The sequence below is a fragment of the Myotis davidii genome, unplaced genomic scaffold, assembly GCF_000327345.1.
Source record: "Myotis davidii unplaced genomic scaffold, ASM32734v1 scaffold200, whole genome shotgun sequence".
NCBI classification, from domain to species: domain Eukaryota; kingdom Metazoa; phylum Chordata; class Mammalia; order Chiroptera; family Vespertilionidae; genus Myotis; species Myotis davidii.
Window position 1 is genome coordinate 1,221,066 of NW_006293700.1, and position 22,163 is coordinate 1,243,228.

At 37.5% G+C, this 22,163-nt stretch overlaps 1 protein-coding gene across 5 annotated transcripts in view; it reads right to left on the reverse strand.

Annotated features, from left to right (window-relative positions):
* The window catches only part of NCOA2 (nuclear receptor coactivator 2), a 269,746-nt gene that overhangs the window by 175,991 nt on the left and 71,592 nt on the right, over window positions 1–22,163 (reverse strand). The window contains exon 1 of one of the 5 annotated variants that reach the window (XM_015566255.1): window positions 21,946–22,086. The exons of 1 other annotated variant lie outside the window; for it this stretch is intronic. The gene's annotated coding sequence lies outside the window, so the exon portion shown is untranslated. Of the gene's footprint in view, window positions 1–21,945; window positions 22,087–22,163 lie in introns of those variants that run through there. 3 more of the 5 variants (XM_006767318.2, XM_015566251.1, XM_006767314.2) reach the window with 3 other exon arrangements.

Consider the following 22,163-nt stretch of genomic DNA (forward strand, 5'->3'; position numbering starts at 1 on the left):
TTTCTAAAGCTGGGTGGTGGTGATGCTAAAGAAAGGTGTAAAAGAAACATTAGACACACAACTATATAAATTTACTAAAATCCATCCCTGAATACAGTTAAAATGGGTACATTTCATAGTTATGCAAATTATACCTCAATTTTTTAAATGCTAAAAATATCCTAAATGAGATTTTAAAATGTATCACGGTGTCCCTACTCTTTCTTGCTATGTGGTAGCTAAGGTTACTGTGTGAGTAAAGGGATCGAAGCAATAAACGTAGTTCTAGAAACGAATGGTGGTTTTGCCAAGTATAGTGTCACCTAGCAGGTTGCACAAGTAACTCATTACTTTGAGGCAATAAATAAATACATAAATAAGTAAATAAATAAATAAATAAATCAGGACTGAGCCTACATCACACATAAAAAAGTTGCTGGCAACATTATAACTATAGGTTGATGCTTTTTAAAAGGTAGGGAAGGGTTAGGAGGAGATATGCTCAATATTTTATGTTATTTTTTTTAATTGGGCCACATTCTTTTTTAAAAAATATATATTTTTATTGAGTTTTTACAGAGAGGAAGGGAGAGGGATAGAGAGTTAGAAACATTGATGAGAGAGAAACATCGATCAGCTGCCTCCTGCACACCCGCTACTGGGGATGTGCCCGCAACCAAGGTACATGCCCTTGACCGGAATCGAACCTGGGACCCTTGAGTCCACAGGTTGATGCTCTATCCACTGAGCCAAAACGTTAGGTGTTATGTTATCTTTTTAATTTCTGAAAATGAATGGTTAGGAACAGAGCCACAAGAGGCAAAATAAGCTGAGAGGAAAATGAAATGATATCTGGAATAGTAGCTAAAAGAGCACTTCAAGACTATGAGAATGAGAGGAGGGCCATATTTTTGCTGTTTTGGTTTAATGCCACTACCACCAACATCACTAGCTACTATTTATTGAATGCTTATTTTGTGATGTATTACCTAATTCAATCTTTCTAACAACTCCATGAGGTAGGTATTGCTACTATCATCTCCATTTTGTAGATACAGAAACTTTACTGATAAGTACTTTGTCCAAGAACACAGAGCTAGTGCAGTGTCAGAGCCCAGATTCTAACCCAGAATCTGACTGTGGAGTCACACATGCTCTTACCCAGCAGACTGTTATGGAAGTCCACTGTTCTGATAATGCTATCCTTTTTACCAACACGATTCAACCTGAAAACTGCCTTCCTGAGGTTTTTGGTATGGGATGAACAAGAAGAACAAAGCTTACATTCCCCACATCATCCACCCCTGGCTGACACTGCAATCAAACCTTAACGTTATTTTTGGCTGACCCAAAGGTAGCTTCACAATTTTCTCCAAGTTGCCACCAATAAAAGGAAGAATCACCAATACATTAATATATTACTTTTGAAATACTTGCCAAATGGAACAACTTAATTTTGAATGGACAACAGCGTATATGGCATGTGCTACTGGAAAGAGTTGACTAACCAAAGGAGAGCCCTGTCACTGCCATACTTCATGCTCCAACAGAGGTCCTGTTATTGGTCATCTTGTCCTCTAGCCAGCACCACCCCAGTCATCCAGCCAGTCACACAGGCTGGTAGAAATGAAGAGGACATGGGGAAAGGAAGAAAGGCTAGGAGTACTGCTCAAATTACTTGAGATTTTCCAACAGTTCCAGTCATGCATATAGTGCACGCCCATAATGCATGATTAATAAAATAATCTATTTTTCAGCTTTTAGCTCAAAAGCACAAAAACTCCCAAAAAACTAAACATAAAATGCACCTTTCATTCAGCATGTTTCAAATCATCTACCATCAAGAGGAAATTCGTACTTTGAAGACTTAACTCTCTGAGAACTACTCCAGATTATTGAACATGACATTGTATGTATTTAATATTTTATATGCCATAAAAATATCATAAAATATAGTAGCCTTATATTTTTAATAAAATCCCAAAGTCTTAATAATGTACATAACATGTAAAGAATGTGTACAACATATGCAAGGAAAAATTCTTTCCCAATTATTAAGTTGATGATGCTAAAAATAACACCTAGACCACAGAAGAATAACTTTGCATTGACTGCTTAACTTCTATATGTACTTCAGATAAGCTTATGTTTTCTTTCTTTGTTTACAGGGTTCTACCTCCACTTCAGACAATAACCCTGAACTAATGAAACTCCTTAACAAGTAATTTCCATTTTCAAAAGTGAGTCAGCAGTATCATGTCAAGACCCTTTAAAATGGCAGGTCTATCTGAACATTAGCTCTTATAACATACCAGAGGCCCGGTGCACAAAAATTTGTGCACTTGGTGGGGAGGGGGGTCCGGCATATTTTAGTGGTGGGTGAAAAGTTGAGGATAAAGACAAGAGGGCTGTTTGGGGACAAAATTGTGGTATCTGGTAACTTAACAAAAATTAATACTGTTGTATTGGTTTTAAAGGCCTGATTGGCATCAGAGTTTAAAATTAATTAAAACATTTTAAAACTTTTAATGTGATTCATATTTTATTTGTTGTACATACCTTTTTTTTCTTCTTATTCCTTAGTTTGTCAGTTATGCTCCTTGGAAGGCAGAAATCTCTGCACAAGTAATAAATCAACAAATCCATTTAAAAATCTAATTTGTTGCTTGTACTTTGACCACATGAAATGGTTAAGTATGGATGCTGTAGAATTCACCACCTTCAAGTTTTCCTCGCAGATTCCCAGGGGAAATCAGAATTAGTTCTGTTTTTGTGTTTTGTAAGTCTAAATTAAATGTCACTTAAATGGGAAAGAACTGGCAGCTTTGATAAGTAGTCCCCAAAGCAAACCATTTTGTCAGTAATCATAACCTAATTATGAATGCAAATGAAAAGTTTGTTTCTTAAAAACTCCAAAGCAAACAAAGGGAAAAGAAACACAGACCACTCTACAACTCCAGGAAAAAAGCACCCAGGCACTTAACCGGAGGACTTTCAATAGCATCCGTAATAATAAGAAAGAGCCTTTGGCGCCTGCCCAAGTCCTGTTGAGAGGGAGCAGCAAACGGCCTGCAGTGTGTGGCTCTGCCGAAGTTCCAGAGTGACACATGCATCACAGGCAGGTCCCATTGCGAGGGGTCAGGGGTCATGTCCAAGAGCAGGGTGTTGCTGGAGGAGGCTGAGGAAGCAGAGGTGGCCCTTCTGTGCTCAGTGTGTGGGTCTGTGCACTCCTTTCCCGTCAGAGCTGGCCCAGCACGGCCAAAAAAGCGGTTCCTTGGCAGGGTTTAATGGCAGGATGATGTAGTCTGTTGTGACTAGTGCATTCCTTTCAGGTTAAACTAGGGAAATGGCATTGTGTTAAAATTCCAAGTCGCATGAATGTTTTATTGCCACAGTGCCGAACGTTGGAGTCCTCCGTCACTGAAGCAAGCAAGCCTCATGTTAATTTCAAGCTGCCTGGCTGCCGGCCACCATCTTGGCTGGCAGTTAATTTGCATATTTCCCTGATTAGCCAATGGGAAGGGTAGTGGTCGTACGCTAATTACCATGTTTCTCTTTTATTAGATAGAATGTATAAGCATTAATTAACTGACTTTCTAAAAACCCTTTCCCACTATTCATTCTTCCATAACTTAATTCACTCAGAGAAATCTTCACAGATTTGTTGAGAGCTAGATCTCAGTATACGGCATACAGAAGGTACTCAGTAATTTTTTAAGATAAATAAAAAAGCCTCAGACCTCGCCATCTCCCTGTCAGAGAACTCTTCAGTTTTCTAAAACTGGTGCTTAAAATTAATTGAAACTCAATCTTAAGATGTTCTTTTGTTATTTTAACTCAATTTCATAAAATGCTTCAAACAGTACAATCAATCATGAGTAAAACTTTAGGTTTATAATTTAATAAACCTAAATAAGTTTTAGGTTTATTAAATTATAAACCTAATTTAGTAAGTTTTCATCTATACTAAATGTAAAAGTAATTCCTAAGCCATATTAAAATACATTTTAAAAAGTATTTATCATCAGTTTAAAATTTCCTAAGCTACAGAAAGGTACACATACATGATTGATATGTATGATATAGTGAAAAATAACATCCATCAAATTCGTAGATGACCGTTCTTTTCAATTTGGTCTCTTGCCTACAATGACAGAACCAATACAATAAAGCAAATATAAAACAGTAACTCTCCAAAGAGTAGTATTCTTGCCCGGAGAAACAGATCTAGAAGAAAAATTAATCTCACATGTGTCATTGCATGTCCAAGGCTCAAGTCTGGAACAGGACTAAAGATGCTAAATTTGGAGTCACTAACCTGAAAATAGCATTTAAAACTATAGAAATGGTTAAGATCTCTTAGGGAGAAGTAATAAAGAAAGGAGAACTGAGAGTGTGGAACTAAGCCCAAGGGAACTCCTACATTTAAAGTATGTAGAAAAGGAATTGGCCAGGGAGAATGAGAAGAAATTACTAAGAGGTAGGAGGAGGACCAGCAAAGACAAGTCCTGTGGAATCTGGGAGGAGAGGGTGGTCAACATTGCTCAATGCTAAGGGGATTAAACTGTTTCTACTTGATTGACAAGCAAGCAGAACTTGTGGTGACCTAAGAAGTTTCATTGGGATGATAAAGATAGGAATCAGACTGGTGAATAGGAAATAAGGATTTGGACACAGTGTGTGCAACGATCACGATCATTATTACCTTATGCTAAAACGTATCTTCCCCTCTAGACTGTGCGCTTCCTGAGGGCAAGGGCAAGGGCAAGTGCTCACCCACCTTTGACTAAGAGGGCAGCCTGCTGCTAGACTAGTGATTTTCAAATATCAGGCCTGCAGAAGTCCTGGGGTTTTAATTAGGGTGCTCAGCCAAAAAATTCACACAATAATAGTCTTTAGTAAAATTTCGGGGAGGAAAGAAAAATACTTCCTGGGAAGAACTTAATCTTTCTTAAACAGAGATAAAAGACTCCCTACCAAGACTGGAACATGCCAACCTGACAACCAATCAGCTCCCCCTCAAAGAAAAGGCCCCAAGATTCTAGGAGTAGAATTTTAACTGTTTTTCTCCCAATAAAGTAGGAAATTTTTGCTCCAATGTTTCCCTTATTCTCTTTAACATGACAATGGTTACTGAAACCTAATGTATACACTGAAATATTAGAAGATCTCCACATTGTTATCAGATTATTTCTCACACTAAACCATTCTGAAAGGCAAGGTCTGCTTTCTTAATAAAGTAAAATATATACCCTGCAAATACTAACCGTGGAGGGGAAAAACTTAAAAGGCTGTGACAAAATAATGACTATCTGACACAAGGCATCACACTAAAAATATATATAATTCTAAAACCTAAGGTGGGGGGAGACAGCTAGGAAAACAACCTAATGTGGCTGAATTTTTCCTCAAGTTGGGAGTAGCAAGAATACACATAAATGTCCATGGAATCTTCTAATATATATTGTTTTTATGACAGTCTAAAATTATTTATCATATGAATATGCTAAATCATATGGATGATCGTTATATAACTGATAACTTACTGACATTCAATTTCAGGACTTGCATTTGCACTTACAACTAGGGAGAGACAAGGATTATTTTCATGCCTTTGATATCACATCTTGAGGGACAGAGGTTTTCATAAGTTCCAGAAAAGGAACATGGGGGTGGGGACTGTGAATATCTTCACACCACCGGTCGTACAGCATATGAACTCAGTGGACCCCGAGCGCGGCTGATTGTAAACAGCAACTCTATTGAAGCGAGACAACACTGCACAGTGCTATTAATTTAAACCTTATTTGGTAGTTTTGTTTATATTTAGTTAGTAAATCTGGTTTTGTTTTATAGGTCCTAATGAAACGAAAATCTTTCTGCATTGGAAAGTAATTTAGTAACATATACTAAAATGGTTGTTTTTCATAAGGGCCATTACACCAGTTTATTTCTCCCATTATTTACATAATAAATATAGCTATAAAATGTGGATTAAAAAATCATGCATGGCTTTTGTCTTAAAAAGTTCTGCTGGCGCCCTAGCTGGTTTGGCTCAGTGGATAGAGCATCGGCCTGAGGACCAAAGGGTCCCAGGTTCGATTCCAATCAAGGGCACATGCCCAGGTTGCGAGCTCAATCCCCAGTGTGGGTGTACAGGAGGCAGCCGATCAATGATTCTCTCATCATTGATGTTTCTATCTCTCTCTCCCTCTCCCTTCCTCTCTGAAATCAATAAAATATACTTTAAAAAAAACAAAAGTTCTGCTGGCAAATCAAAACATGGCCCTACCAGTGGTTCCCAACGTGTGCCTCTGAGTGCAGCTCAAGAACAGTTTTTTTCCAGTTTTAAACCTAAATGAGAAAAAAATATAGTGTTTTATTTTTCTATAAAGCTACGCCTTACTAAACTTGAGGAGTATTCTTTATTATTACATTATAAACTTCCTGTTTTGCAGGGTTACATTTTCCTTTTAATTTCTGAAATGGTTGTGGTAGTAGATGGTCACTTTTTTTTCATGTGATGACTTGACAAATTTCACAATTTGGCAATCCTATATTAGTTCCCTAGATTTTAGGGAAAATTCTTTTTTTTTATTGATTTTAGAGAGAGAGAGGAAGGAAGTGGGGGGAGGGAGGGAGAGAGAGAGATTTGTTATTCCACTTACAGGAGGACCTCGGGTTACATCAGAGATCCATTTCTATGGTGCGAGGTAACATGATTTTGGCCGTTAATCAGAACCCATCTATATAAGCACCTACGTCACTCACATGGAGCACAAACACAGCAGTAATGAAGTGAAACAGTAAAAAAATTTAAAAGGAAGATAACAGTTCCTGACCTTTACTTGTGGTAAATAAATAATAAAAAAACATAAAGCACATATGTACATACGTTGAAATGACAGAACTTTTTTTTAATAAATAAATGGGAGATGGCAACATAACCACAAAATGACATACACTGAGTCTGACGTAACCCGAGGACTGCCTGTATTTATGCATTCATTGGTTGATTCTTACATGTGCCTGACCGGAGATCAAACCTGTAACCTTGGCGTATCAGGACAACACTCAAACCAACTGAGCTACCTACCTAGTTGAGGGGAGATTCTTAATAGTATTACATAAAAATAAAGATCTCCAGGTACCACTTTCCCTGCCTACCTGTTATGAAATGGTGCAAATATATACACACATACAGATATATAGGTGTAGGTATTCCACTCTGGCATTATGGGGAAAATTCATTCTGGGCATAAACCTCCAATCAAGAAGTTCTTGTTTCTACCCAAAGAAACCTAAACCCCTCCCCAACCCCTGGATCTCTGTCAGGTCTAGAATAAAGAGTGAAGCCACAACTATAGCCTGGAGACAGCAAAAGAGAAGCTATCATTTGGCCCCTAGGTGCTCACACGTAGACATTTTGCAAAGCAACCTAGAATAAATCACAACCTAAAAAGGTGAATACAGATCACAAGTAATACTTAGAGAACAGAAATCCTGGAAGACTATTGATAGCAATAAACTCTTTGCTACTCCTGCCATTGAGAAATGATGTACAAGTGTCCTCCCCTTGAAGCTGGGGTTGCCTTGGTGATTAGGTAGACCAACAGACTGTGACAGAATTGGTATTCTGGGACTTCTGAGGCTTGAAACTTCAGTGTGAGGCTGCAACCCTTCATCTTGGAGTCCTGAGCTGCTAATTATGTCTGACTACCTTGAAGCCACCATATTATGAGGAAGCCCAATCTACCATGTGGAGAGGCCACATGAAAAAGACAATGAGATGCCCAGCCAGCCCCCAGCTGTTCTGACTCCTAAGAGTTCCTGGTCATCCCAGCTGAGACCCTAGACATGCCTGCTATGCCCTATCCAAGTTCACAACCAACAAAATTATGTGATACAATAATTTGTTTAAAGCAATTAAATAACCAGAAATAAAACCAATAGCTCTTCATAAATAGTAATGAAAACTTTAAAGCAAAAAGAAAAAGTCTTGAGCTGTAAACAAGACTGATAATCAGACACAAAAGAGGATTGTGACACATAAAGGTAAATATAAACCCATTCATTCATTTATCCAACAACTATTTATAACACCAGGATGTATAAACAGAGTTATATGCAGGTTCTAGAGATGGTTTTTTAAAAAGTCCTGAATTCAAGGAATTTACAGACTAGAAAGTATTGTATATTATAGCGTCTTCTTATATACTCTTTAATGTGTTTTACAAAAATAACAATCAACTATTAGGATCAAATAAAAATGCAGACCAATCTCACAGAGTGGCCCAGAGTTTAAGTTCCTCTATGACAGCAACTTTCAACCTTTTCCATATGATTTACTATCTATTTACCACACAATCTACTAAAATTCTGCAACACACCAAAAAAAGATACCGATCTAACAAAAAAAATAGGCATAATGTTGATTCATTCACACTGGACAGCTATTGTTGTAGTGGCTGTTGTCAGTTTTTTGTTTGACAATCTAAAGAAAAGAGGTCAGTGCCCCTGATTAAACAGTCAGGTACTGCATGTTTTAAACATTCTCGACGCACACCAAATGTGCCACGGTACACCAGTTGAAAATTGATGCTCTATGAGAAGGAAGTGAAGACTGAACCCAAATCCCACAAAAGGTCATTTGTAGTTTGTAGTATCGAAACATGCTTTAGTTAACTGCCGTATATAATAAAACGTTTGGGTTCTCATTTCAGACTATAAATTCAGGGCATGCGTAACTAATCTTTTTTATTTCTTCTTCATAAAGTATCAGGTTAAAGAACCATTTAAAGGTATTATTACAGATGTGCCGAGTAGACCTTTTATTGCAGTCAAGATTCTGGAACCCAGAATGGGCAAATCAAGTAAGGTCAGTAGTTACGCTGTTGTTTTAACAAGATTTATTTCTGTCGAGGTGTGCTACAGTTTAAACAAACTATTCCAGTGACTAAAATAATTTTAACTGCTTCTTTTACTAAAGCATAGACAATTTAACCTTTCATAATATTATTCTCAGGGCTCTAAAATTATCCAGATTTTTTCTATTTGCAGTATTTCTCTATAAAAATCTCACATGAAGCCGAAAAGAACACAAATAGAGAAAATTATTCTACCAGGTATTTTTAAATACAGAAAAATGTTTGATCTCACATTGTAACAGAATAAAGCAGTTAATAAGTACACTTGCGGCCTCTTGGACAAAAGACCACAGTATGTCTTTAAATCATCAGCACCTAGCACGACTCTGTAGAAGGTACTTAGCAAATTTGTGTTGACTGATGATAGTACATTTATTTCCCAGTTATTTTAAGTGTGGCCAACAAAAATAAGAAATGTTATTTTCTGTCTCAGTGACTTCTTGAAGCAAAGAAAAAAGACTATGTTTTCAAAAGTGATCAAAAAGAAACAAACTTTCTCATTTTCCCTTCAAAACATTAAAAGGAGTTGTGGTGGGGGCATAGTAACAAATTCTATGCACCCTAAATGTCACAATAAAGATAAGTGACAATATAAGTAACAGTAACCTAAATCACCAACATGGCCTTGTGTTTATCATTTCTCTCATAACTTCAATTACTTGTAACTTGTCAAAAATTTCTTTTTTAAAACAGGGCACAAAAGAACATTCTTATTGCTGAACAGTCACTTGTTAATACTTTATCTAAAATATATTATAAAAGTCAAAACAGAATTCTGAACAAGAAGATAATCAGGAACTTTAAAATGAAAACTAACATTTCATAAAAAGTATCAATATCTGGGAGGAAGACACCCAAGAATATTTGAGTGAACAGGTAGCTCATTGTTCTCTCTTCTAGACTGGTCTAGAAGCCAGCGTGGCATGAGACCAAGCGTCAGGAGACTTGGCCCGGGTCCTGGATCTCCTATGAGGCTCAAGGCCAGACTGTCTTGTGGCCTCAACTTCCTCACTGACAAAAAGAGAGAATGGCACAATTATCTCCAAATTCCATTTTAGCTATAAAAAATGCTACCGTCCTCAAATAAAGGGCCATTAGTCTAAAAGATTGGGTTTGAAAACACCAGAATCTTCCATTTGCTTAGTTAAGGCACAATTATCTCCCTAATCTTACACTAAACACTTCACAACTATCGAACAAAGATAGATTACTTTTCTCTTATTTATCTTTACAACAATTCTGTGAGATAGACTGAGTCTGCAGTTATTACACGCAATAGGCAAATGTCAAATGGAGGCTCAGTGAATGAGGTTATGCGATTTGATTAAAGTCATGCAGAAAAAAAAAAAAGCCTAGAAATCAGATCTGACTCCCAGCTTAGCGCCTAAATTTCCAGAAAAGGGCACTTTTAAATCCATAAGAATGACAAATAAATTACATAGCTGTTAGAAAAAAATATAGTTATTTTTTTAAAATGTCTACATTGTTTCTTTAAATCGAGATGCCATGTGTTAAATTCCCTACGATAACACAATTTTGGTAGCCCTCTATGTCTCAGAATTATTTTCAAGATTTCTGAAATAAGAAAATCCCAGTGGCTTAAACATATTATAAAAATATTACCATATATCAAGGTTTCCCAAATTGATGCATATTCCTTGACAAAAAAAGAATCCATAGCAAAATAAGTTTGGGAGTATTTACAGATTAATATTCCCCTATATGCTTTTTAGTTTAACATAGCATTTCATAAATTCGTGGATCAATATAATTTCAGGCTTAAAAAAAAATACCAGTTGACATCTTAAAGCACTTTTATTCCAGTGACCCCATCTTGGGAAATACTTCGGCACATTTTAAAATATAACCATTCGCAAAATAAAATAGAAAATTACTATGTAATTTAAATAACAAAAAGTTATAGTTGTTCCTTTCTTTCTAAGCATACGTATTTTCAATGTCCTGAAAATGTGAAGTCTCTTACAATTTGTACACTTAATGTGACAGTGTTTCTTTTTATTTATTTCTTGAAAAGTTACTAATCTAATATTATACTTTATAATCAACAGCAAGCTGGAATAGAGAGCTGTGATGTATAATCTATATATATATAAAAGCCTAAGCAATCATTGCGACCGAACAGGCTGGGGGGGCGTAGTCCCAGATTGTGAGAGGGATGTCTGACTGCAGGTTTAGGCCCAATCCCGGGTATCAGGCCTAAACTGACAGTCAGACATCCCCCAAGGGTTGCCAATTTAGGGAGGGTGCAGGCTGGGCTAAGGGGACCACCTCCCCCCCACCCCCTACCCCGTGCACAAATTTCATGCACCAGGCCTCTAGTCTTCTAATAATCTTAAAGTGTTCTCTCAGTGACACAAATGACATCATATTAAAAGGGTTGTGTTTTTTTATATGTAGTCACAATAAATCAAATACCAGAACTGATACTGAAGAATCTGAAGGAGACCACACTAGGGTGAAACATTTTGAACATGTACTAGCAATGACAGGACATTGGGGGAAATGTTCATTAGAGAAATAACATCCGAACCATCTTAAACTATTACAGGGATCTGTGATTAACATCGGGAGCAAACAGGTAAAGGGTAAGTCAAATTACTTAATCCTTGAGTCCTAGTTAACCCAATAGTATCCATGGAAATAACTACAAGTTTGATTTTTGCTATTTATAAAATAGTAGACTCTGAGGCAAAGCCTAATTAGTTAATCTGAATTTATCTTGTGCTCTTGATAACACTAGATGAATTTTATTGAAGTCTCAGAGGAATGAGATATTTCTAAACCTTCCCCAGACAATTATGAGTTCCCTGATACAAATTAACCAAACACATTTTCATTATACTTTCATCTAATAATGTTTAGCAAATCCAAAAATACTTTCGAATGCTTTTGAAAATGTAAGGCAGCTTAGAAACTTGAGCTGTTTTTAGCAACGGTATTTTAAAAATGGTATAACTTACCACTCCAAGCAAAGAGGTATGACTTGTCACTGGCAATAGTGGTAACATGGGAGACTGAAAAAAGCTATTTTGAGAAAATAAGAGATTGTGGATTCCAGTCTCAAGCCCCACCCTTCTCTCACATATGTGAAATTTAATGCTTATGTAACTTACAAATTCTGTTTAAAAATGAAAGCAATTACAGCAGAATAAATTATGTATTTCTTTTTAAAGGTACATAGAATAAATAACTTTTTACAAATAGAAGCAGTGTGCCTGGAAGAGTTTGCCTCCCCCCCCCCACCTCCAGGTATTGTGTTTTCTTTTCTTTTCTTTTTAATTAAATTTGCTGAGGTAGCATTGGATAGTAACATGCAAATTCCAAGTGTACAACTTTGTAATAAGACATCTGTATACTCATGCTCATCATCGGAAGTCTAGTCTCCTTCCATCACCAAATATCTGACTCCCCTTTATAGAAGATTTTAGATACTTCAGTTCTATCTAGTCTTTAAATTTTTATGCAAATCTTCCCTCTCTCTTATATCCATTTTAGAGATTAGAAGATAATTCCCATAACAAGGACATAAACAGCTCAAAGATACAGAGTACATTTCAAAGCCACTTCCTTGTCCACAAATACATGGACAAGTCATATTTTAAAATAAAGCACAGAATACCACAAAAAGACTCACAAAAAGGTATCAAAGTATAGCATGCTTCACCAACCTATAGTTATCCTATTTTCAGCTATGGAGTAAAAGCCACCTTTGGGAAAATGAGTTTAGACTCCAAGTGCTAGATTAAGGAATAATACAAGTCTAAAACCACTTAAGAAATTGTAAGAAACAGCATTATTTGGAAGGTCATTTAAAAAGATGAAACTATTGCCCAGCCAGCATGGCTCAGTGGTTGAAAGGTGACCTATGAACTAGGAGGTCATGGTTCAATTCCCAGTCAGGGCATATGCCCAGGTTGTGGGCTCAATCCCCAGTGTGGGGTGTGCAGGAGGCAGCCAGTCAATGATTCTCTCTCATCATTGATGTTTCTATCTCTCTAGCCCTCTCCCTTCCTCTCTGAAATCAATAAAAATATATTTAAAAGAAAAAGATGAAACTATCCCAAATCCATGGCAGGATCTGTCTTTATGAGCAAAATAACCGAGAGCCCTGGAACCATGCTTCACCTTTAGTTCATTTCAACTAAACACTGTGAAATCCGGGTCTGGAAATGCCCTTTAAATGTGGAACTAAGCAGCATTTAATTTAAATGTAAAAAAAAAATAAATCTTAAGTGTATATAATGAAAAAGACTGACATTTAAGCAATTTAAAACTGTATTTCATCAATACATAAGCTCCTTTAGGGGAGAATATTAAAATTGCATTGCTATACGTGTGAAGATCATTGTATAATCAATGACATATCTTGTACCTTGAGAAATAACCATTTCCCACTGATGGGTTCTGTTCAATCAGCCCATATAAATAAATATAGTCCTGGTCTGTAAGCGATGCCTCCTGGGAACATTTCCTTCAAGTTATCATTCCTTTATCCAACAGGAGGGCAGAAATGACACCACTCAGTCCAGCAGTCCAGAGCCTTTTCATTTATTTAAATGCTCTAAATCTCTAATGTGTTCACTAAAATAGTGGTAGGTAAATAAGTTTTAGGGTGGTAAGGAAGATAGCACCATCTATCTTAAAGAAATCCGGTAAGATGTGATATGAATTTCAAGGATTAATCATTTAGCTTCTTGAGAATACAAAAGTCCTTCTATCTGTGATTTCTTCCTCTTTTATTTTGGTAATTTCTTTGGGCACTCAATACAATAAATCTAAAAAGAAGTGTTGAGAAAATGAGGTAAAATTCCGATCTCTGAATTTCATTCCCAGTAAAAGCACTTAAAAAACAGAACAAACAGAATAGCTTCTTGGAGACGTAAAAGAAAATGCACTAAAAGTGGTTGTGTGAGGATGGCGCCATTGTGGGTAAATTCTTTCATGTCCACACCTTCTACATTATAACCATATTATCAAGTTATATTTAAACCCAAACAATGAAAGATTGTTGAGAAAGTAAAAGTAAGTTAAAACTAATGATTTCAAATACTTTAACTATCCTGGGTGTATTTTCTATAAGACAAAAGGGGAGTTGTCTATATAGCTTGACAATGTAAACAAATACAAAAATATCTCATAATTATTCCCTTTTTCATTGTCTGTATGAAGAAAGGGAAAGGAATAAAGGAAATGAAAGCCATGAGTACACACTCATAAACCAAAACCACAAGAAAATAATCTAAAACCAGGCTGTAGGAGGCAAGAGAAGAGCAAGAGTCTCTACATGAGAAGTGATTTTGCAACACTAATAGGGTAAACCCACATTCCTGCCACAAGCCTTGTGCTTTCAAATAGGCCACACAGCTGGCGGTCTTGAAAGCTTTCCAAGCAAGGAACCAAGATAGTAAGAGAAATCAGTAGGTCTCAGGACTGGACTGAGCTCTCATCTGATTCTGGTGAAACACTGTGTTGCTGGGGAATAATACAATGGCAGCCAGAAAGTCAGTTAAATAGATGATTACAACTTTATAGAAAAATCCTAAAGAAACACTGCCTTGAATGTGGGCCTCTTTAGTTAATAACAAGCTGCCCTAAGTATTGAAAAGTACCTGCTTTCTAGGGCGAGTCATCCCCGTAATAAATGACAGGGAGAATGCAGCCCACCTCCAGAAACAGCCTGGATGGACCCCGACAGCAATCCAGGTTGGTGTGAACACTAGGAGTCTAGTTTCCTCTCAAAGACAAAGCACCATGTGGTTCAAAAGAAAGTTTTACTAGATTTGGAGACTGAACTTGGTTTGCAAGGGCTCCATGGTTGTTTAATGAGCTGTTTTAAAGGCGCTGTTTTCACCAAGCCCTGGGAGTGGGGAGTGTCCCCTGTGAAACTACCTTGACCAACTCCAAGAAGCCAGACACCTTCCTACACAACCCCAAACACTTTGTCTCAATCCCCAAGAACTCTCTAAAGAGGATTCGGGTTTTATTTTCAGAACTTTCAAGAAATTACTCATCTCAAAGAGATTTGAGTAAGTACCTGTAAACTGACTGCTACACCCAACAGGAAGCAGAACAGCATTCCTTCCTATGACGTTTGAAGTTTTCTGTTGTTGTACCGGGAATGCTTTTTCCCCCTGGCTAGACTGTAGTTTGTAAATTTGATTTCTAGATTAAGTTATCTACTGTTGGGGGAAAAGTGAAATGACCAAGTGAATCAATCTATCTTCAAAATGCCAATTATTTACTTTATCACATTTTCTAAATCCAGCACTAAGAAAATCATCATGCTTTCCATAAATCTGGTACATTGAGAAGCTACACTAGTTCAATATTTTTGGTATGGTTCTTACTGAAATCTGCTTCTTTCAAAAAAGCCATTATGCCTCTAGGGGAGTGATGGCGAACCTTTTGAGCTCGGCGTGTCAGCATTTTGAAAAACCCTAACTTAACTCTGGTGCCGTGTCACATATAGAAATTTTTTGATATTTGCAACCATAGTAAAACAAAGACTTATATTTTTGATATTTATTTTATATATTTAAATGCCATTTAACAAAGAAAAATCAACCAAAAAAATGAGTTTGTGTGTCATCTCTGACACGCGTGTTATAGGTTCGCCATCACTGCTCTAGGCCTTAGACAAGACTATTCACATGAGCTCACTGCCATTGTAAGTATTTACTGATATTGAAGATAAAAAGTAGTGAGTATAACAAAAATGGCACAAATAAATGTTATAACCTTCATTAATACTTAAAAAACAGTATTCATTCAAAGTACAGTAACTATAAATTTCTAAAAGATGCCAATTATTATTATGACTAGAGGCCAGGTGTACAAAATATATGCACTGGGGGGAGGGTGGGGTGGCCTCAGGCCGGCCTGCATTCTCTCCAAGCCTGGGACCCCTTGGGGGATATCCGACTGCCAGCTTAGGGACCCCTCGCTCCTTACCGCCCTCCTGCTCGCTGCTCTGTACCATTTGGCTCACTGCTTTTCAGTGCTGCCACAGAGGCGGGAGAGGCTCCCGCCACCACTACTGCGCTCACCAGCTGTGAGCCCGGCTTCTGGCTGAGCGGCACTCCCCCGTGGGAGCGCACTGACCACCAGGGGGAAGCTCTTGCGTTGAGCATCTGTCCCTGGTGGTCAGTGCACATCATAGCAACCGGTCGTTCTGCCATAACAGTTGCTTAGGCTTTTATTATATAGACTAGAGGCCTGGTGCCCAAATTCATACACGGGTGGGGTCGGGCTGGGCCAAATGGAGGGGCCACAGGTGGTTGGCCAGCCAGCTCCACCCCCAATTGGGCTTTGAGGGCCAACTGGGGGCTGGGCAGGCCGGGGGAGGGGCCATGGATGGTTGGTGGCCAGTCCCGCCCCCAATCGGGCTGGTGGGGGCTGATTGGAGGCAGAGCCAGATGGGGGAGGGGGCCACGGGCGGTTGGCTGGCCGGCCCCACCTTCTGGTTGAACTCCCGATCGAAATCCTGGTCAAGGGAACAATTTGCATATTAGGCTTTTATTATATAGGATTATAAGCAATACTGTAAGAGCAATTTGAGCATTTACTAGCTCTAATATTTGGAGTTAAGTACAGTTTTCCTTTAGTATCCTCATTCCTGAGAGGTATTAAGACACAGTAAAATCCATATAAGTTTTGGAACCCAACAGACCATAATTCAAATACTGAGTTCTGCCATTTACCATGTGTATGATCCTGGTAACCTCTCTCTCTGCCTTAGTTCCTTTCTCTATACAATGGGAATGACATATACCATGTTGAGTTTTTAAGAGAGTAAATTTAAAAAACCAAACACATGTGTAAAGCACATATAGAAGGATCATAGTAGGTACTTGATAATTACAGCAATTACTATAATCACTATTGACATTGCAGAGATCAACCAGCTAACTCCTCCTAATAGCCACAGGAGTGAAGGGCTCAGGACCTTCAGAAAGATTTCAAAGAATTTGTCATTGTAAGGATGTGTTTTGACTTGTACTTCTAGGTTCCACAAAGTCCAGGTTGCATCTCTGTCTTTATTTAGGCTGTGTCATAGACTCTTCTACTAGGTACTTGTTTGATATTAGTGAGAGGTGAGCAGATATTCCGTCACCACTTCAAACACTTGGACAGCCAATTACTGAGTCAGATTTAACTAATACGTGAACTACTCAGACTATGCTAAACACTTTGAGAGGCTGTATCAGATATTTCAACAGCTAGTCAATGAGTATTTATTGAGTCCACAGTATATCCAACCGTGTTCTGGAAATCTGTCACACACATCAATGATCAAGCAAAATCCCTGCCCTCAAAGAGTTTCCTATCTGAAGGAAACACAGTGGAGATAAATGGTGATGGAAAGAGACTTGACTTAGGTGGGGAACACAGAATACCATATACAAAGGAGGTATCATAAAATTGTACACCTGAAACTTATATAATCTTATTAACCAATGTCACCCCAATAAATATAAAAAGGAATTAAATATTTGTTGATTGAAAACAATAAAAGTAAAATAAGTAAAAGAAACAAAACAAAAAAGAAATGAAGGAAAAATGTAGAAAAATCTAATATTTATTTGTACAACAGCTGGCTAAAAATGGTTATGCAGAATGGTTGGTGGACAGCTGATATTAATTAGAACAGCTTTTTTGAGTCAGTTTTGCTATGTTTTATCTTTTTAAATATATTTTATTGATTTTTTACAGAGAGGAAGGGAGAGGCATAGAGAGATAGAAATATCGATGAGAGAGAAACATCGATCAGCTGCCTCCTACATAACCCTTACTGGGGATTGAGCCTGCAACCAAGGTACATGCCCTTGACTGGAACTGAACCCAGGACCCTTCAGTCCGTGAGCCGATGCTCTATCCACTAAGCCAAACGGGTAAGGAGTTTTGCTATGTTTTAAAACAGGATATAATATAAGAGATGACTAACAAGTGAGAGGCAGTTAAATGGACATTGAATGTAGCAACAGTAAGAAAGCACATCAACATAGGACAAAACGTTAACAAAATTATCTGGGTAGGAAAATAATAAAATTAGCTAACTTTGAAAAGGTTATTGATGTTAGGGCAATAGTAGCCTAATCTGGAAATTTAATAAAATTAAAAAATGAGTATTTGATACATTAAGTCCTTTGCTAATTATTCAGCCTGGGGGAGAAGGAATCATTATCTAGGGGTACTTTAGACCAAATTTCTATAAAACAATGGGTAAATCAAATTGATGAATATTGCCAATCAAACTATCATTATCTTTCTGTCATTTGATGTAAACCTATGAGTTTAACTTTTGATTTTCTAGGAAAAAATAAAACCCAAAAAAAGTGTTAAAGTTTAAATAATAATATGCATTTGTACATACAACTATTCAAATATTACATGGCCAATTAACAGTACGCCCAGAGCAATCCTGCCCTTCAGTGAGGATGAACCAGCTTGCTTCCCTGAGCAATGCGAGGTCCCACTTCTCAGGCCCAGACCCTTCCTGCACCCAGAAATGGTCCCACATACCACTCTAACTGGCTCCGCATTTGTTTTTTCTCTCCCTCTCCAAATCTGTCTTGCATAATAAAGCATTCCATTTTTCAAGATTAATATGCACATGACTAAGATACACATTCTTAGGGTAAAATATACCAAGCAAGCTAGTGATTATTCCAGTTCAAATTTCTTTACCTTCTCCATCTTATCAATATACATGCTATGTAACTCCAAAGGGATATGCTTGAAAAACTTTGTCAATTTGTGTCCAAAATCCAGTGCAAACTTTCACGCACTTATTCCCTCTGAATTTATCAAGCACCAGGTGCCAGAGGCTACAAAAAAGCTGTTAATATTAATTATCCTTACTCTTATAGGATGTACTCTATAGATTAACAATCTCCGAAAGACGATCGATACCCTTCTTTCTCATTCCAAGAAGATTCTGCTGTCCCTGGAACTTGCACCTCAGGGATATCAGATCTTCTGTTCCCAAACCTGGCCCCATATCTGGAGCAGCTCTTTCAAAATAAAGTCAGTTCTCCCTTCCTACTTTTAATGAAGTTATTAGTCACTGCAGATTTGCCCTTAAGATGATAAACAAATGTTCACTTTGGAAAATAGAGAAAAAGCTTCATAAAAGAGAGAAAAATAATGTTCACCCATACCTATGAAGTTCCTTTTATCAGGAGTTTAGTTAATATTTTCATTTAGTTTATTTCTTTTGTGTGTTTTCCTATCCATATCTTTAACTTGATTTAATAATATAATTCTATATAACAATGGACCACTCTGACACTTTCCCTTCGCATTATTGTGATGCTGTCGTAAGAGTATAGCATCATTTACTTAACCATTTCTTCCCTGTTAAATAGTACATTTCCATTGTTTCACTGTGTATAGAAACTACATGATGGAAATCTTTGTACATAAATCTTCATCTGGATATACAACTACTTCCTTGAAACTATCAGGAGTCGCATTCCTGGGTCAAAAAACATACTGAGTAATTCTAAGGCTCCTAATATATGAAGTCAAAGTGATTTTCAGAAAATACTGATTTATACCACAAACCAGTAGTTCGTGAAAATGCTGTTTAATAACAACCTAATTAGCAAAGGGCAGACTCTCACCTATTTGATAGGTAGAAATGGCACCTTACTCCAGTTTTCTCTTGTATTTCTTATTTAAGAATTTTTAAATTTAACAATATAATCTACTTTCCCTAGAAGCTAAAGTGAGACTTAGTTCTCTCCCAGAATCTTTGACATGGAGGCCCATGAATTGGTCTAGCATTCTGGTCTTTCTGGCCAAGGCTTCGTCACCCCAGAGCTGGAGGCCATGACCAGCACCACTGTGAGCAGCAGACTGCTCCCCTGGAACACGCCCACCCCGGCAGTGGCAGAGACGGCGCAAATGGAGCCACCAGAAAGCCAGCCTGTCTACTCTCTACCTCCTCATAATTGGCAAGACAGGCCAAAAACACTGGGTTTAAGGTTCAACAGTTCCACAGAAACTACAACTATCCTCAGTTCTTCCTATGCCCCATGATATAGGTCAAGTCAAAGTTGCTTAGTACTTACAACACAAACTGAGTCTGTGTATATATGAATATAAAGTACATGTATCTTACCTTTAATAATTAAGCTACCACCAGATACATCTAATAAATAACTTATTTACTGTTTATAAAGCACACACATTCTTACCCTTATTATGCTTTCCCACATAATATGAAAGGATGCAGGCATTTCACTATTAGTTCAAAATACTGAGAGCACTAAAATTAGTCAAACACATGGAACACTGACCCTTCTGCTCTTGAGAAAGAAAGTGAGAGAGAGAACACACACAAGCGCTGTGATTCCTAGAATTATATAAAGAATTTAAAGAAACTTAAAAATTGCCTGTAACATGGAAGGTTCACACAAGGATAACTGACAGGTTTTTAATTTCCTATATTTCTTATATAACATCAATCACCAAGATTGTTGGCTACACCCCCAGTGATCCAATGTTGAAGATTTTCAGCCCAAAAGCTAGTGGAGTGCCCTAGTCCCTTACGCACATCCACTTCTGAACACACCTCAATCAGTGGTGGCTCTAAGCTCCTTTCCCAACCTTAATGATCTTCCAGATACATAAAACATGGAATAGGAGAGAGGTGATGAGATATTTAGCCTTCAGTGGTTTTAAAATTTCAAGTAAGTTTATTAGTACTAGTCCATAAACTCAACACTGACATACAAAAGGCAGAAATGGCCTTTTTAAAAAAGGCCTCGGCTACTTTACTATGGTTCTAATAAATAACTTATTTACTGGGTTTCTCTAGAGACGGCACTCTTGGACACGACAATCAGTAACTCACTCAGTCCTGTACCAATAGCTCTTTACCAGCAACTAACTCACTTCATTGCCTTTGCTTAAGCCTTCCCTGCCTAACTTCAAAACTTTCCACTCCTATTCAAAGATTACATATATTCTTGCAGCTTGCACAAGGAGATTAATACATTCTGCTTTGTGTCATCTCTTTTCTTACAACACAAAAACACAGGAACAGCCTTCAAATGAACAACAAACCTGCCATCTATTCATTTGCTTTTTTTCCCTTCTTAATCCTTACCTGAGGATACTTTTTCCATTGGTTTTTTTTTATAGAGAGTGGAAGGGAGAGAGGGAGGGGAAAGAGAGAGAAACATACATGTGAGACACAGCAATGGTTGCCTCCTGCGCACACCTCAATCAGGGCTGGAAAATGAACCCACAAGCCAGGCATGTGCCCTTGACCAAAATGGAACCCAGGACCCTTCGGTCTGTGGGCTGACACTATAACCATTGAGCAACACTCACCAGGGAAATTCATTTACATTTGAACAGTTAAGTAATATGCCTGAAATGTATTGAGTGAAGTACGCCTGGTAAAAGAATAATGAACAGAACACAAGACTGTAGTATATCTCCTCTCTTCATAAATGCATACCTACATTTATCCCAAAATTCCTATGAAATCTGTACTATATCACAATCCGTTCAAATATTCTACAAAGAATACCTAAAAACTTGCTAAGTAGCAAACTGCTATAACTGATATTTTCAAAGACATTTACTTTAAACAATTCTTCATTACATTCTCTATAATAAAATATATACATATATAAGTCATAGATCGCAACACTGACTGACAAAGTTAACTCAGTGAAAAATCAACCAGTTACACAAGCAGCAGTACAATGTGACAATATGAAAGCGTTCACAACTAAACAAACACTCCAGCCAAAACAAACCTACTAAACTTTGAAAAGAAGCTACCTGGATTTCCAAAGTCATTCTTAATCTTACTAGAGAAAGCAATCATACCATAGATAATATGATTAAACAGTGATGTATTACAAGAGTTTAAAAACAGAATGGAAAGACAGACAAACAGACAGGCGAGACATAGATAGATAGGTAGGTAGGTAGGTAGATAGATAGATAGATAGACAGATAGATAGATAGATAGATTTTTTAAAGCTGTGTTACTTACCAAGTGCTTCCAACAGTCCCTAGTCCTTTCGGAGACAGCATTTTTATGAACCAACTACATCCCAGAGACTCAACCCACAGTTCCTGATTTCTATGACACGGGTTGTCATTAACCAACCAAGATCACCAGGAATGCAGTACCAGTGTGGCCACACTTAAATAAACCTTTCATCTCTCTGAGCAAAACAAAAACACTGTGAAACTGGTATGGCAAGTCAT